Source organism: Triturus cristatus, chromosome 2_1 (assembly GCF_964204655.1).
Source record: "Triturus cristatus chromosome 2_1, aTriCri1.1, whole genome shotgun sequence".
Classification (NCBI taxonomy): domain Eukaryota; kingdom Metazoa; phylum Chordata; class Amphibia; order Caudata; family Salamandridae; genus Triturus; species Triturus cristatus.
In genome coordinates, this window is record NC_140581.1 from 156372456 (window position 1) to 156387701 (window position 15246).

Consider the following 15246-nt stretch of genomic DNA (forward strand, 5'->3'; position numbering starts at 1 on the left):
ACAATTATTCAAAGTCTCGGTCATAGTGATCGAATCAGCAACGTGTAACAGTACTCACATAGACCTCCACGGTAGGTTAATAGATAGGCCCGGTCCGGTCTCCTCGTGCCTCTGAGGGCCACAGAGGGCCTGCCCTTTGCCCGGGCTTAGCCCCGGTCTAGGCCCCGCTCGCGTCCCGCTTACGCGTGAACAGGGGTGGCTCAAATATATTCAGGGGGAGGAGTCGGGAAGAGTCCCCCAGCTGCAGATGATCTCGCCGCACAAACAGCAGGGAGCACGCTGGTCCTCGCAGTCCCGGTGAAAATTAGCTCAGCATCAAGCACACGTCCCTCTGAAATGAAACAGGACAAAGTTCACACCTGCGAGCAGCTCCCACGAAGCGGGGGCCACGAGGCGTTATATGCCAACAAAGAGGGAGGGTCGGGAAGAGTCCCCCAGCTGCAGATGATCTCGCCGCACAAAGAGCAGGGAGCACGCTGGTCCTCGCAGTCCCGATGAAAATTAGCTGAGCATCAAGCACACGTCCCTCTGAAATGAAACAGGACAAAGTTCACGCCTGCGAGCGGCACCCTCTACACTATGGCAGGTGGCAATACCTATGGTGGCACCCTCCTAGCAGTTGACACCTGTAGCAAGCACTGACCACTGAACCCTAAAACCACAGTAGCCCCTACACATACTAGATGAAGTACAAGGGAGTGTAATTGGGAAAAGGCAGAACTACTGGCTTTGTCAGGCAGACGTATTAAGGCATGGGCAAAGTAGGCTCTGGCCCAGGGCTCCAGCCTTTCATGGGCCCCCTGATGGCCTTCTCAAATGTCTGCCTGAGCCACCCGTGTTCTCCATACAAACCTGCCCTGATGCCCTAGAATGGTTCTTAAAGGTTGATTGTTTGAATACCATGATTTTTCATTTATTTTCAGTAAGGGTGATGTGTGGGAGTTCCTTACAGTAGTTTTGTAGAGAAAAGGTTTTGTTTAGATCGAAACGGTGCCTCCCGTTTGAGAAATGGAAGGGGGTCACACAGATCAATTTTAAGAACATTAGTGAGTTACTGCTGCATCACAGTATTGAAGAAATACAGCACTGTACTGCCTTTTGATGCACGCATTCTGAATGTTAGATATGAAAGCTTGTAGAACTTGCAATTAAACCTGAGTGGCACATATTGATTTGGTTCTATTGCATATCACATCTCACCTACTTTATTTTTCAGCACATTTTAACAATAATAAAGCAGGGATATGGTCTCTACTATCACAAAAGCTGCCTAAACAAGAGTCATTTCCAAGAGCACCTTTCTCTACAAGGCTGCATTTCTTTAGTAATATATTCCTACAAGGAAAGACAAAGACATTAAGGGCCTCATGTAGGTAGCTAAATACCGGTCGGTAACGGCCGAAATTCGGTAAATATCCCGTTACCGACCGGTATTTAGGCATTCAGGATGCAGGAGGCATGATTTAAGGATTCGGTAATTTACCGAATCGGTAATGGATCGGTAAAATACCGATTCGGTAAAATACAGATTCGGTAAATTACCGAATCCTTAAATCATATGTAGGGAGCACTCAAAAGAGTGAATATTAGTATTAAGAATTCGGTATTTACCACCAAATACAGGTTGCAAAAAGCAATATTTTGCTGATTTAAAAGTGCCATGTGGCAGACACACATGCCCTTAGGGCATGTATGTGCGCCACATGTGCACACATGCACGAATCAGGGGTGCAACAGGGTGTCAATGTGACACCCTGCCACCCAAGATTATGCTTCCCCTATTACTGATTCGGTATTTACCGAATCGGTAATAGTGAATGGCTTCCCATTCATTCCTATGGGCCTCCAGGCCCATAGGAATGAATGGGAAGGGATGCATTATTACCGAATCGGTAAATACCTATTCATAAATACCGATTATTACCGATTCGGTAATAATTACCGAATATTTACCTACATACTATTTATCGATTCATAAATACCGAATCGGTAAAATTCGGTATTTATGAATCGGTAAATAGTATGTTACCTACATATGGCCCTAAGTCCTGTTCACACCCACATTCCACTTACAAGCGCAGTGGGCACCTGTTCTGCTCATGAATGTGAGCAGCTTCAGGATTGGCCTGAGTCCCTCGATTCGGCTCCCAGGGACATTGGGATCCTCTGCCTGCTGTCCCCAACCCAGCAATGTAGCTCGGGCTGGAGACAGCCCAGTATACATGTGGGTTTGGCTGGCCTGAGATGGCCAGACAAACCCACAAGCGCACTGATAGCAGTGCCTACTACTCCCCCTTGTGACTGCCCCTGAAATGGCCCCGCCCCCAGGACGCGTCACTTAGAAGTTGAAAAATAAAACAATAGTAAACCCGTTTGAAGCTGCCTGGGCAGGGCTGAAATTGGATATTATATTAAAAAATATTCAGAACAAAATCCTTAAGATGTACCTGTTGTCGCTCGCAGGCTTTTTTTTATTTTCTCATCTCTGGACACTCTGTGATTCTCCCGGCGGAGCTGACAGCATAGAGAAAGGAGTGTTTATTTTCTTAACCTGGAAAATCCTTCTCGGGACTGTGAGGACCAGAGTGCTGTGCACTACCATCATTGGCAGCACCTGGGACACTCTTCCCGACCCCTCCCCCGAAAGCACAAAACGCCTCGCGGCCCCCGCTTCGCGGGAGCCGCTCGCAGACTTGTTTTTATTTTCTCATCTATGGACACTCTGTGATTCTCCCGGCGGAGCTGACAGCATAGAGAAAGGAGTGTTATTTTCTTAACCTGGAAAATCCCTCTTGGGACTGGGAGGACCAGAGCGCTGTGCGCTACCATCATTGGCAACACCTGGGACACTCTTCCCGACCCCTCCCCCGAAAGCACAAAACGCCTCGCGGCCCCCGCTTCGCGGGAGCCGCTAGCAGGCTTGTTTTTATTTTCTCATCTCTGGACACTCTGTGATTCTCCCGGCGGAGCTGACAGCATAGAGAAAGGAGTGTTTATTTTCTTAACCTGGAAAATCCTTATCGAGACTGCGAGGACCAGAGCGCTGTGCGCTGCCATCATTGGCAGAACCTGGGACACTCTTCCTGACCCCTCCTCTTTCCTACTTTAGACACGCCCACTCCCACGTGAGCGGGACGTGAGCGGGGCGCAGACCGGGGCGAAGCCCGGGCAAAGGGCTGGCCCTCAGAGGCACGAGGAGACCGGACCGGACCCATACTTTAATATATTGTTGAGAACTATCAGGGTATTTATCCTGCTCGTTCATTGTTATGGCTACAATTGTGGACAAACATTTACTTTTAAATGTAACAATTAGATGATTATTTCACTAGGGTTGCTTCAGATATTGGAAGGGAGAGCGTACTTGCTGAGCGTAGGGCGGAACGGCATCGCTCTATTGAATGCATGAAAAATAGACCGTCCTTGGAATTCTCGCACCAAACTATTCCTTCTGATGTAAGCTCCCTTATTGGAACTCAGGATTCATCATTTACAGATAATGTCCCCATACTTTTACGAGATTCCCCCCCTCGACCTGACATTCTTAACAGTTCGTATATAAATAATAATATATCCCCCTCTAGCAATCCTATCATAGGAATTGATACACAACCCCTTTTATCGGCGGTTAAGGATGTTAAAAAGAAGGTTGGGAAAGCAGCTATGTCTAAAGCCCAAGGGCCACCGCCTATTAAAAGAAGAAAGAGGGTAGGTGACCCTCAAAGAAGTAAGATTAACCATTCTGATTTTGACAAAACGTCAAGGGCCACTGTAACTATTGTACCTACGCCAAATTCCAGTGTACCAATTATTCCAACTTTAGCGGTTCCCATGGAAATAGCTTCAATCCCAAAAGTTCCAGTATTAGCCGCATCTCCTTTATCTGACCCAGTTACTCCTCCATACAGTCCGCCTAAGGAAGCACTGCCCGCTGCCCCTCTCGAGAGTATCGAACGATTAATAAGGTCATTCGTACTACCTATAAAAGATAGGTTAAAAAAGATGGAGCAACGGTTGGGGATCTAGAACTGGCCATTAGTAATAACGCGGGGGTACTTAAGGACCTTGCAAATCCAGTGCCCCCCTTTGTAGCACCAGTGATACCTCCTATCCCTGTTACCCATAATGGTATAAGTAAAGCTAGTAAGTCTATTACTAGTAGTCAATTTAGGGTTATATCCCCCAAATTAGTTCAACAATCAGTACAGCATGATACTGGTGAAGCTCCAAAGGGAGGGAATCAATCTCTTATAGGAATCATGCTAGATGAGAAGGGAAGCACTAGCCCAGTTAGGACAGTGGATTATAAGAGGCGTCAAGTCCAATTACCCCCTGAAGCGGTTCCTTATGTGGTAGTGCTTACGGGAGTTCCGATATTGGAGAAGGGTAGGAGGGAAGGGTTCTCTCAGCTAAAAAACAAAACTATGCACTGGCTTAGCCAAAATAGACCCCTTCCTTTCAATGTTAATGGTGAGATCTTGCATGTTCGACGGCTCCCTTGGCTGGGACGCAGAGCTAAAGATATTGAGGGGGATTTATTTGTTATTAATTTTAGAGATCCTAGAGCTGTTAATTATATTTTAAATTATATTCCAGGGAAAACTAGCGCTTCAATTGTGCCTTGTGAATTGACATATTTTTATCCGAGACCTCTAGTGACCCCTATGACGTACCCCGGGGTTATAGCTCGACCGCAGGTAACACTGCCTGCACCACCCATATCTTTTAACAACTGGCATACAATGTATGCACCCAATTTCATGGCTACTGAAAATGCATCTGGATGGGACACTGTACCTTTCAGGAGCCATAGACACGGAATTAGGAGGACAGATTATCGGTTACCATTTACCCCGTTGGAAGTTACAAATAGATTTGATGCCTTTTCAGGCTTCGATGATTGCGATTGACAGGGGGGATCTCCTAACGACAAGCCGCCCACTATCGAGTACCAGGCTCTGAATGCCAAGCCAATCCCTCCAGTGCAAACTCTGTTATTAGAACAATTTATCTACCCTGTAATTGCCCCTTCCCCTACTGACCGACACTTATTGAATTGTAAGAATGAGTCGGCAACAGACACTAGTCCTGATGTGACTAATGACTTCTCTGATTCCCTGGACTATGATTCAACTAGTCGAGATTTGCCGACTGCCCATGTTAAAATCCTCTCCTGGAATGTGGCGGGACTTAAGAGCAAACTGCCCATTCCTGAGTGGGGCTCCTTTACGGCCCTACACAACATCTGTATGTTGCAGGAAACTTGGGTATTAAAAAGAAGTATAGCCCAGGGATTTGCTACGTATGATATCTTGGCAAGTAAAGGCGAGAAGGGCAGACCTCTGGGGGGATTGTCTATATGGGTTGGCACGCATTTGGGAGTTAAGGCATCGCAAATTCCAACTAATTCGCTGGATGTCCAGTGCGTACTGCTGACTACATTAAAAGGGCCAAGTATTGCCCTGATCAATGTATACTCAAGACCAGTTAGGCGGGGCCTCGAGTCAGAGGCTATTGAAACCTTGTTGACCCTCATCGAGTCAATGGACTCTTCTACTGTGTTAATAGTGGGAGGCGATTTCAATTGTCATTTCGAGCCACTCATGGATACGAATTTGGGTGGCTTGGATGATGTTGATTCATTGTGGGCCATCCCCGAGCCATTGACTACTCGGGTCAAGGCTTGGACTCCTTTAGTTTTACAACTACAGTCATTTGCGCTCACAACTTCATTACGAGCATGTAACGGGAGGGTGGAGCCGGATAGACCTGGGAAAGTCACATTTAACCGATTAAATCAGTCCTCAATCATCGATTATATTTTCATAGAGGCCAGGCATTGGGATAGGGTGTACGAGTTTAGGGTCATTGAAAGATCTGACAGTGACCATAACGCCCTGGTACTCTCACTTAAGACGGGAGCTTTGGGTTGAAATGCCAAATCTCGGATGATCACTGTGTCACTGTGCCTTTAATTATCACAAACTGTAGGCGTAGGGTTAAATGGCCAGATTTCCAGATGTCCGACAGCAAACTTGCCGCACTATATGAGATTATCATCCCATTTATCGAAGAGATGGGGAATTTTGGCCATTTGGGCTGGGCATCTGAAATACACAATAAATTGGTCACAGCAATTAAAGATATTCTTTGCCCTGAGAGAAGGGCAAATCGGCTACGGACCTCGTCCTTCCCGTGGTACAATGCCTCCTGTCGGAATACCAGAAAGGCTCTTTTTAGAGTTTTAAAAATCAATAACAGGGAGGCCATTAAGGCACACCGTTCTGTGTATAAAAAGGTACTCCTCGATGCAAAGAGGGAATGGGAGGCTACTAAGTGGGAGAATTTGGGATCCGCACTTACCAACAAAAATTCCAAATTATTCTGGTCTATGGTTGCAACTGGACTTAGTGGGCATATCCCTGCACCCGCCCCCAACATTGCCCCTTCTATTTGGGAAAGTCACTTTTGTGCTCTCTATGGCATTTCTGAGCCTGGTGGTACGTCTGTTAACACTACTGAACCCCAGCGACCCCAAAGTGCTAGTGGAGCTGAAGACCATGGACGGTCAATTGCTGCCCGTCCATGCCTTCTTGCAGATGAACTTATCACCTTGTCCGAGGTAGAGGCAGCACTAGGAAATTTGCTCCCAAATAAGGCTCCAGGTTTGGACAAACTGCCAGGGGACCTGTTTGGGACGCAACCAAAAATATGGGCCCCTTATTTGGTTGCTTTATTTAATGGCATCTTGCAGGGTGACGATCTGCCTCCTACTTGGTTAGGAGCAGAAATCTTGCCTATTTTAAAAAAGGGATGCCCATTAATTCCCTCTAACTACAGACCCATCAGTTTAATTGATACATCACAGAAGCTGATGAGGAGGGTTATCCTCGATAGGATTCTTGGGTGGATTGAGGAAAAGGGGATATTATCCACACTCCAGGCAGGATTTAGGTCTGGCACCTCCACTTTAGACCAGATATTTCGCCTGCAGGTCCTGTATTGGAAAACAGCAAAAGTGGAGGGTGGCAGCCTCTATCTTGTGTTTGTGGACCTGCGGGCTGCATTTGATTTGGTCCCGCGTGCAAAACTCTGGAAAGTGCTAGTAGACTTAGGCCTCCCACCCTACTTGTTAGCCATTCTTTCGAGGCTCCATTTAAATAACTTTGCGCAGGTTAGGTGTGGGAGGTATGGTGAACTTACAGACCAATTCACTGTCCTAAAAGGAGTTCGTCAAGGGTGTGTGCTGGCACCAACTTTGTTTAGCCTTTATATAAATGGCCTCATAGAACTTCTGAATGGTGTGATAAATAACGACGCCCCTAGATTGGCCACAGGTAGAGTGCCCGCTCTGATGTTCGCAGACGACACACTGTTGCTGTCTAGAACATCATCGGGCATTCAAAAAATTCTCTATGGTTTTGTGGAGTTTTGTGACCTCTGGGGGTTGGAAATCAATATAGGAAAAACAAAGTTCATGATCTTCAACCCCCCCAAGCGTGTACGTCCAAACCCAGTACTTTATGATACCCCCCTGGAAAGGGTTAAAACATTTATTTATTTGGGTGTTACTCTTACTGAGAATTTTGACTGGCATAAGCAGATTGCCAAATCTACGCTTAGGCTATCTTAGCTTGCGGGGGGATTAAGTAAAGTTTTTAAGGAATCTACTTATAGGCCGGTTTCCCCAGCACTTAAAATATATAGCCATCAAGAAAGAATGGCAGCAATTTATGGGGCTGAACTGTGGGGGCATAAGCAGACTACGGATCTTAAAAAGGTGGAGCAATCTTTTGCTAGAAACTTAGTTGGGCTACCGCCTAGCACGCCATTGATCCCTCTTAAATTTGATCTTGGCTTGTCTCCAATAGAGGAGATCATAAGTGCTAGACCAATTATGTACTGGAAGAGGTTGTGGTCCGTTCCTGAATTAGCTGATTACAGAGCAGAATTTTCTGAGATTTGGCCTACTCTTAAATATAAAACGATTCCATGGCTTCAGTACATTAGTACAGTTAGTACCCGGCTCAGCTTTTCCGGATTATGGGATACCCCCGAGACCTGTTGCACTGGGATATCTAAGAATATACTCCTCTCTCAGATACGTATGTTAAACCATCAAACATTAATGAGCTCTACATCACAGGGTAGGTTGACATCTGAGTTCCTCTTAGTAAAACCAGAACCTAAGGCCGAGGAATTCATGGACCTAATTGACCCCCAGCAGCTCGAAAGCTGTATATTCAGCTAAGGCACGGTACTCTTCCTATAAGGTCCCTTACCTCCAAATGGTCCAAATCCAATATTGAAACTTGCCCCGCATGCACCCATACAACTAAGAATATTTCCCATGTACTGTTCTTTTGCCCTGCCTATTCTGCAATTAGAACATGCTGGCTGATCCCTATCTGTAAAAACTTGGGACTTTTGCATTTTCCACAGGCTTGTAGGATATTGACTTATGATACTTATCCTCCTATTGTGTTTGCGGTCTCTCGTTATTTGTTTTACATGTGGCGTAGGAGGCGGAATTTCTTAACCTAATTGTTGTGTTTATCGTTTTTTCAATATTATGTGTTATGATAACTTACAGCTGAACCTCTTTTAAAACATTTATGATTATTTAGTGTTCTAATTTTTGTGTTGATACAGTTTATATGCAATTTTTATGGTCTGTTGACCGAAATAAAGTTATTACTACTACTACTACCTGTTGTCAGGGTGTCACCACTCTAGTAGGAGCAAAATAAAATATGTTATCATAACTTAATCCAACACCATTAACATCACTAACCTTTTGATTGTCAATAAAGCATATCAAAATCCTTGTAAAAATCTTGACGAGGCCGTGGTGCCCAAACTATACACCCTGCAAGAGAACTTCTCTAGATTCTAAATTAGAATGCTGCTGCTGTGAGCTTTTGACACCAAAACCAACAGTTTCAACTGGACCTCAGTTTCAACGAACGCACTGAAAGATATTGACTTCCAGAAAGTAAACTAAGTCCAAGGGTAAGACCTTCAACCAGGTCGAACCCGGTTGGTGTATCAGAGACACAATCCATCGCAGTGCGCCAGTAGTTGCACTTATGTGCTTGCCTACCACGTCCATTGACTGTCATTGGTGCTTTGTTTTTTTTGGTGGTATTTTTGCTTAAAACCTTTGAAATTCATATGTCCCGCCTCATTAGTATTTTGTTGTTTTGGTGTCATTTTCTTCATTACATTTTACACTATGTTTCTAAATTGGAGTGGGATTTTTATTGTGTTGTGGTTTGACGTTTTTAACTATTTTAGTCTTCTAAATGCTTAAGTTAGGCATGCCTGCTCCTTGCCATAGCTAGGGGGAGCTCAGGCTTTAATTACTGAAACCTTTAACTTCACCTGACAAAATAGTGACCTTATTACTTGTGGTGGACTCCGATCCCCCTTAATTATTCATTCACTATGTCACAGAAAGATACTTAGCACACTCAGATTCTATCCCTGCTCTTTCCTTTAGGAGGAACAGTCTCAAGCACTGTCAAATGGCTCTAAGCCTTTGATCCTCCAGCTGGGCAGTTGCCCTCAGTAATGTCATCAATTATATCATCTAACATGTCCTGAGGGATGTAATATGTGCTATGTATGTTATGTTAAGCTTTATTTATAGAGTGCACGTTCACCGAAAGAGTATCATGGTACAATAGCATGGCCGAGAGAGAGATGGAAAAGCTAGGACATGAAACCAACATTAGGAGTGTAACTCACATGCTTTCTTAAAGAGCCAGGTTTTTAAAGCACACCTGAAATCTTTTAGTTTAGAAAGGGATCAGATGTCCACAGGAAGAGTGTATCGTGGTAGAAGCTAACACCCAGAACCTGCGACCTTCAGCCCTTGATTTGCAAAATCTTTACACAACCAACATATTTGGTGTGGAGGAAAGAAGCTCTCTCATCTCTCTCTCTCTCATCACTCAATTGGTCAGGAACTCCAGGGCAATCCCATGCAAGTCCTTAAAGGCAAAGCTGCAGGTTATAAAATAGTTGCGTTTATCAATAATAACAAGTGGATTTGTTTCAAAAGGTGCAATGTGTGCGATCTGTGTAGGACCTTGAACACCAACCTAGCCACTGCATGCTGAAGCAGTTGTATTCTAGCCATATCCCAATTTTGTAGCCCAAGGTAGATGCTGTTAACGTAGTCTAGCCTAGCACCAACAGCAGCTGTTATAATAGTCTTCAATGCCTCAACCGAAAAAAAGGTTTTCTTGATCATCCATAGAATAAATACAGATTTTGAGACAAAAGCATTAATTTTCGATCTCAATGAAATTTGTTGATTTACTAGTATTTCTAAGCTTTTAGCAGATTGCTTAGTTACAGGTAACATATCCATTTCTATGGGCTAGTTGAGATGAAACCAGGTGGCAGAGTCAACATTAAGGACCACAACTTTGGACTCCACATTTAACTTCAGATATTTACACCTCATCCTGCTACTGATAAATCACATCATGTCTTGAAATAAATTCTGGGATGAAATTTGTCAATCTAGACTAGTAAAATCTGAGAATCCTCAGCATAGTTAAAAATCTGACACCCTTGATTAGTCATGGGTTACATTTAAATGTTGAGTAAGTCAGACAGAAAGGCTGAACGGTGTGGAAACCCACAATCAGGTTTAACCTCCCCCGCTCTAGATGTTGTCAGTTGTACTGTCTGTGTTTTGTTCTCCAAAAATAAGTTCAACCATTTGAATACTTACAGCCCTTGCTCAGCGGAACAAGATTGTGTGATCCACCATATCCAAGCACAAATCAAGCAGTACTAATGCTGAGATACGGCCAGCTTCTAAATATTTCCTAAGGTTATTAATAACCGATAATATCACAGTTTCAGTGTAGGTATGACGTTATGTTAAGGACTGAAAACTTCTTGCTGAGGATCAAGAAAATTAGAATTGTACAAATGAGAGTTTCATTCCTGGACTTCTTGCGATTCAAGAAGTTTAGCTCAGTAAGGCAATAATTCCTAAATACCTCTGGTTCATTGTCAGTTATTTTTATTATTGGTAACACTCTGGCTTTTTAAAAAAAGTTATCAGGCACTTTTCCCATCTTCAAAAGGCAGTTTAATTATTTAATAAAGCAGTAAGTGACTTTACTGTGGCAGGTGCTAAAGCCAGCAAGGCTCTAGGTGGTCAGGGATACCTGAGGGAGCATGATTTTACTACAGTTTCAACAAGCACTGATAAGGTCCAGTCAAGTAAAATAAAAGTAATCCTTGCACCACCCTTAGTTGCAGACGAGCAGTCAGGCTTTACTTAGGAGACAGGTGTTGAAAGCATTTAATCTCACCAAAATAGTAAATAAGAAAAAGACACACCACAATAAAAACCCAACACTAATTTATAAACATAGAGAATAATTCTATCATTCAAATGTGACCAAAAAAACCAAAAATCCAACGTAGGGAAACTAAAATATGATTTTTTATAGATAAAAAAGTGCTTTGCTACACAAAAAAAACTTAACACACCACTCGTGGATATGTGGTTGTGCTAGACCAGGACAAAGTCAAAGTTTCAGGCCGATCGCGATGAAGTGCGGGTCAGATACGATGAGTGCTAGGTCCCGGACAAGATTTTACCTTTGCAGTTGGTCACATTTTTGGAGATTTCCTCTCATCAAAGGACTCATCTGCCATTCCTTCGGTCTTTTAGATCTGAAGTCTGGTTCGCTGACAGTGGCCTGCTACTGCACAATGGAGGTCAGTGGTTCTCTTGAGCTCTTTGTCCTCAACATCAATGAAGGGGAGCTCCAATACTTTCAGCCGGACAAACCAGTGCAGTCAGGCCGATTTTCTAGTCAACGACAACGGCTAGACTTCAAGCTGGTTTTCTCTGGAGTTTTTAACCAAACTTTCAGGTCTTCTTCTGAAAAGTTTCCTGGGGTTCAGAAAGTGTGCAGCAGCACCAGCCAAGGGTTCAGATGCTCTGATTTACCTCTTGGAGTCTAGGACTCCTTCCATGTACCTGGTCCGTCCAGGAAAAAAGTGGAATGTTGCAGATGGCTTCTTCCAGCACTTTTTTACGTTTTGCTGCTCAGTGAATCCACTCCATATCCTTTAAAACAGACACAGACCCTCTTGTGTGGAACCTTTATAGTGCATCAAGGTGCCGTTCTTCTGATTGCATTCCTTCCGTGGTGTAGTCCAGGGTCCAGCATGGCAGTCATTCTACTCCAGATGTTTTAGGCAGGGAACTGAGGGGTGCCTGCAGATCTCCCATATTTATTCCCCATTCTGGGCTTGCATGAGGGCGGGCACCTCAACCAATGAGGTTCAGGTTGGCACTCCTTAACATGACCACTTCCTGAGAATTGTGGCATATTTATGTCCTAGAATGTACATTTCTCCAAAAATCTAAATGTAAAAATTCTCTACTTGAAGTGCAGGTCTAGCTAACACAACCCACAGGTCTGACTAACATTTCCCTACACTCCCTTTCTAGCCCCTCTCCTCATCTAATTAGGCAGGCTTTCATCTGGCTGGTAACAGGAGTGGCCCATGCAGGTAAGAGCGGTGGGAATTGGGGCCGGGTTGGGGGGATTCGACAGACGACCAAAGGGAAAATTAAATAAATAATTAATTTTCCCTTGTTGTCGTCTGTCAAACCCCTCTCCCCGTACCTGGCCCCACCGCTCTCACCTGCCCAAGCCTCGGCTGGCTGGAGATCAAGAAAATAGGGGCTGGCCTGTGTCCTGTGACATCTGTGCTTCTACCTTTGAAATCTAATGTATCTCCCTAGCCCCCTTTCTATCCCTGGTTTCTCCAGGAAGCACATCTCCCTCCACCAAATGTCTTTTCACACCTACTCAGGAAGCAGCTTGGCTCAGGCTATCGGAGGCTGTCCAAGCGGAAGAGGCTGCTACAGGGCTGTTTTAGGTATCTTCAGGATAGTAAGTTCTAAAACTGCTTTCCTGCAATAATTATAATAAATCTAACATAGAAAATTCTTAGATTTACTGTAACTATTATTTTGATACTTTGAATTAGGTTGCTAGCTTTCAATCAAAAGTTAGACTTTATTAAAGTTTAATGAAGCTTTCCAATGTGAGCCTATCGAGCTAGCTGCACTACAATGGGGAAAATCAACTTTGGCTCCTTTTCCCTTACCAGGCCATATAAAACATATTTGATAATGTCCCTACCCTTGGGTCACCTAGGGCAGACCTTTGGGGGTGACTTTATATTTCATAAAAAGGTAGGTTTGGACTTTGGAAATACATTTCATTCTAAAGTCAAATTTGGACACAGATTTATTTTAAAACCAACATAAACAGCGGGGATGGCTTGAAAAGGACACCAGACTCCACAGCAGGGCACACTTAAGTGCACTAACTTCACTGGGCTGTCTAAACCTACATGCCCTACCATATATTAGGGACTTACAGGTAGGTTGTCTTGGCAAAATATATTTACACCATTTACCATATTCAGCTTAAGAACTGAGCACCGATTGGGGTGTGACTTGCTGCAATAGAAGATCCACCGGACTGCACTCTTTAAACCCCCATAAATATAGCAATTATCCGATGTATGGCCAAGTGGAATCGTATAAGGGACCATGTGAAGCCCTGCAGCCAACGACACCTTGGTGGGCCAAAACGGACCCGGTATTCGGAGATGGCCACCCAGCATTCGTGGGTCCAGGAGCCCCGAGCTCAAGTGACGGAGCTCCGGACTGCACTACAGACCCCAAAGGGCTGGGCCGGTCCTACCAGAGATGCAGGAAGCTCCGGAAGTCATCACGGGTCACTAAGCGAACCCGGCCTAGATAGGACCCAGGAAAGCAGAGCGCTGAAGCATGGCCATTACAGGGGGTGATATGGAAGACTGCAGTTCTGCGGCCTGACAGGGTGTGAAGTGGAGGGAGCTCGACCCAGGTGGAGAACGAGAGAAAGCAGGACACGACCAGCGAGGAGAAGTGCCCCGGACCCAGTCGAACACAGTAAATACACAGAGTCTCTCCAGAACCTGCGGGGAGAGTAGGAATGCGTCTCTCTCTCATGTCATGTGGGGGCCCCCCGGGCATCTAAATAATAGCGGCAGTGAGTGGAAGTCCAAAGGGACTTAAGTAGTACCTTACCAGCCAGCCACAGAGCTGGACATTGTAAGTTGCGGAGAAAGGCTGGTCTGCAACCAATAATGGGGACGCCTTAATCGGCTGGAAAGCCGCTGAGCTGGGTTGCTGGTCTACGGGTCTGACGGATGCTGAGGAGACTGGGTGGGGTGAGTGGGGAGCCTTGGGGGAAAGGAACCTGACAGGCCACCAAGAGAATAGGATCTACTTGGCCAGGTGGTAGTAAGTACTGCCCACAGGGCTTCCCGATCCTCCCTCGAAGGCTACACGTAAACTGGCGGGACTGGTTCTCGGAAGATCTGAGTGGCATCAACATGACGGGCGGCAAGGGGCAATGGAGTGTCCAGCAAACAAAACTTGACAATTACGCATTGCCCAGGGAGTCAGTTTCGAGACCTGCAGAGGAGGCGGGACCAGACTCCTGATCTCTGTCCCCGAGGCTGTCGGCCCACCATGCAAGACCTTATGGCAGCTTTGCAGGGGGTTCGCTCAGACTTAACCAGGAGCCTCTACACAACAACAACAGAGGTCTTGCTGCTAAGGGTTGATCTGCAAAACATGGGAACCCAGTTGAAGGAAGTGGAGTAGGTCTCATCTTCATGACCAGGGCACTAGAGGCTAAGCTGAGGGACCGGGAAGGTCACCTGTGATGCAATAACTTAAACATCATTGAAGTTACAAAGAGAGCGGAGGGGCAAGCAGTGGATCTATTTTTGGAGGATCTTATTCTGAAGACGCTTCAGCCCAGAGGTCTGTCCAAATACTTCACAGTGGAGAGTGCCCACAGAGTCCCGGGTACCCCCACTGTGCCCTATCATAGCCCAACTATTCAACTATCGTGACAGGGATGTGATTCTTCAGTGCCCAACTGCTCAAAATTGACAATGCTGTCATTACCTTTTTACTAGACTTTACCATAAAGTTGCAACAGGCATGAAAAACCTTTCTTGAGGTGAAGAAGGCACTTCGGGCTAAGGATATTAAATGCTCCATGCTCTTCCCGTCAACACTTAGGGTAACAGCAGATCGCAAGTTGTGAAGGTGCTCTACCCCAAAAGTCTGGGAATAGCTGGATGGCTGGAGGATGGTGGGAAGGCTGCATAAAAAAACAGAGGCAGTGA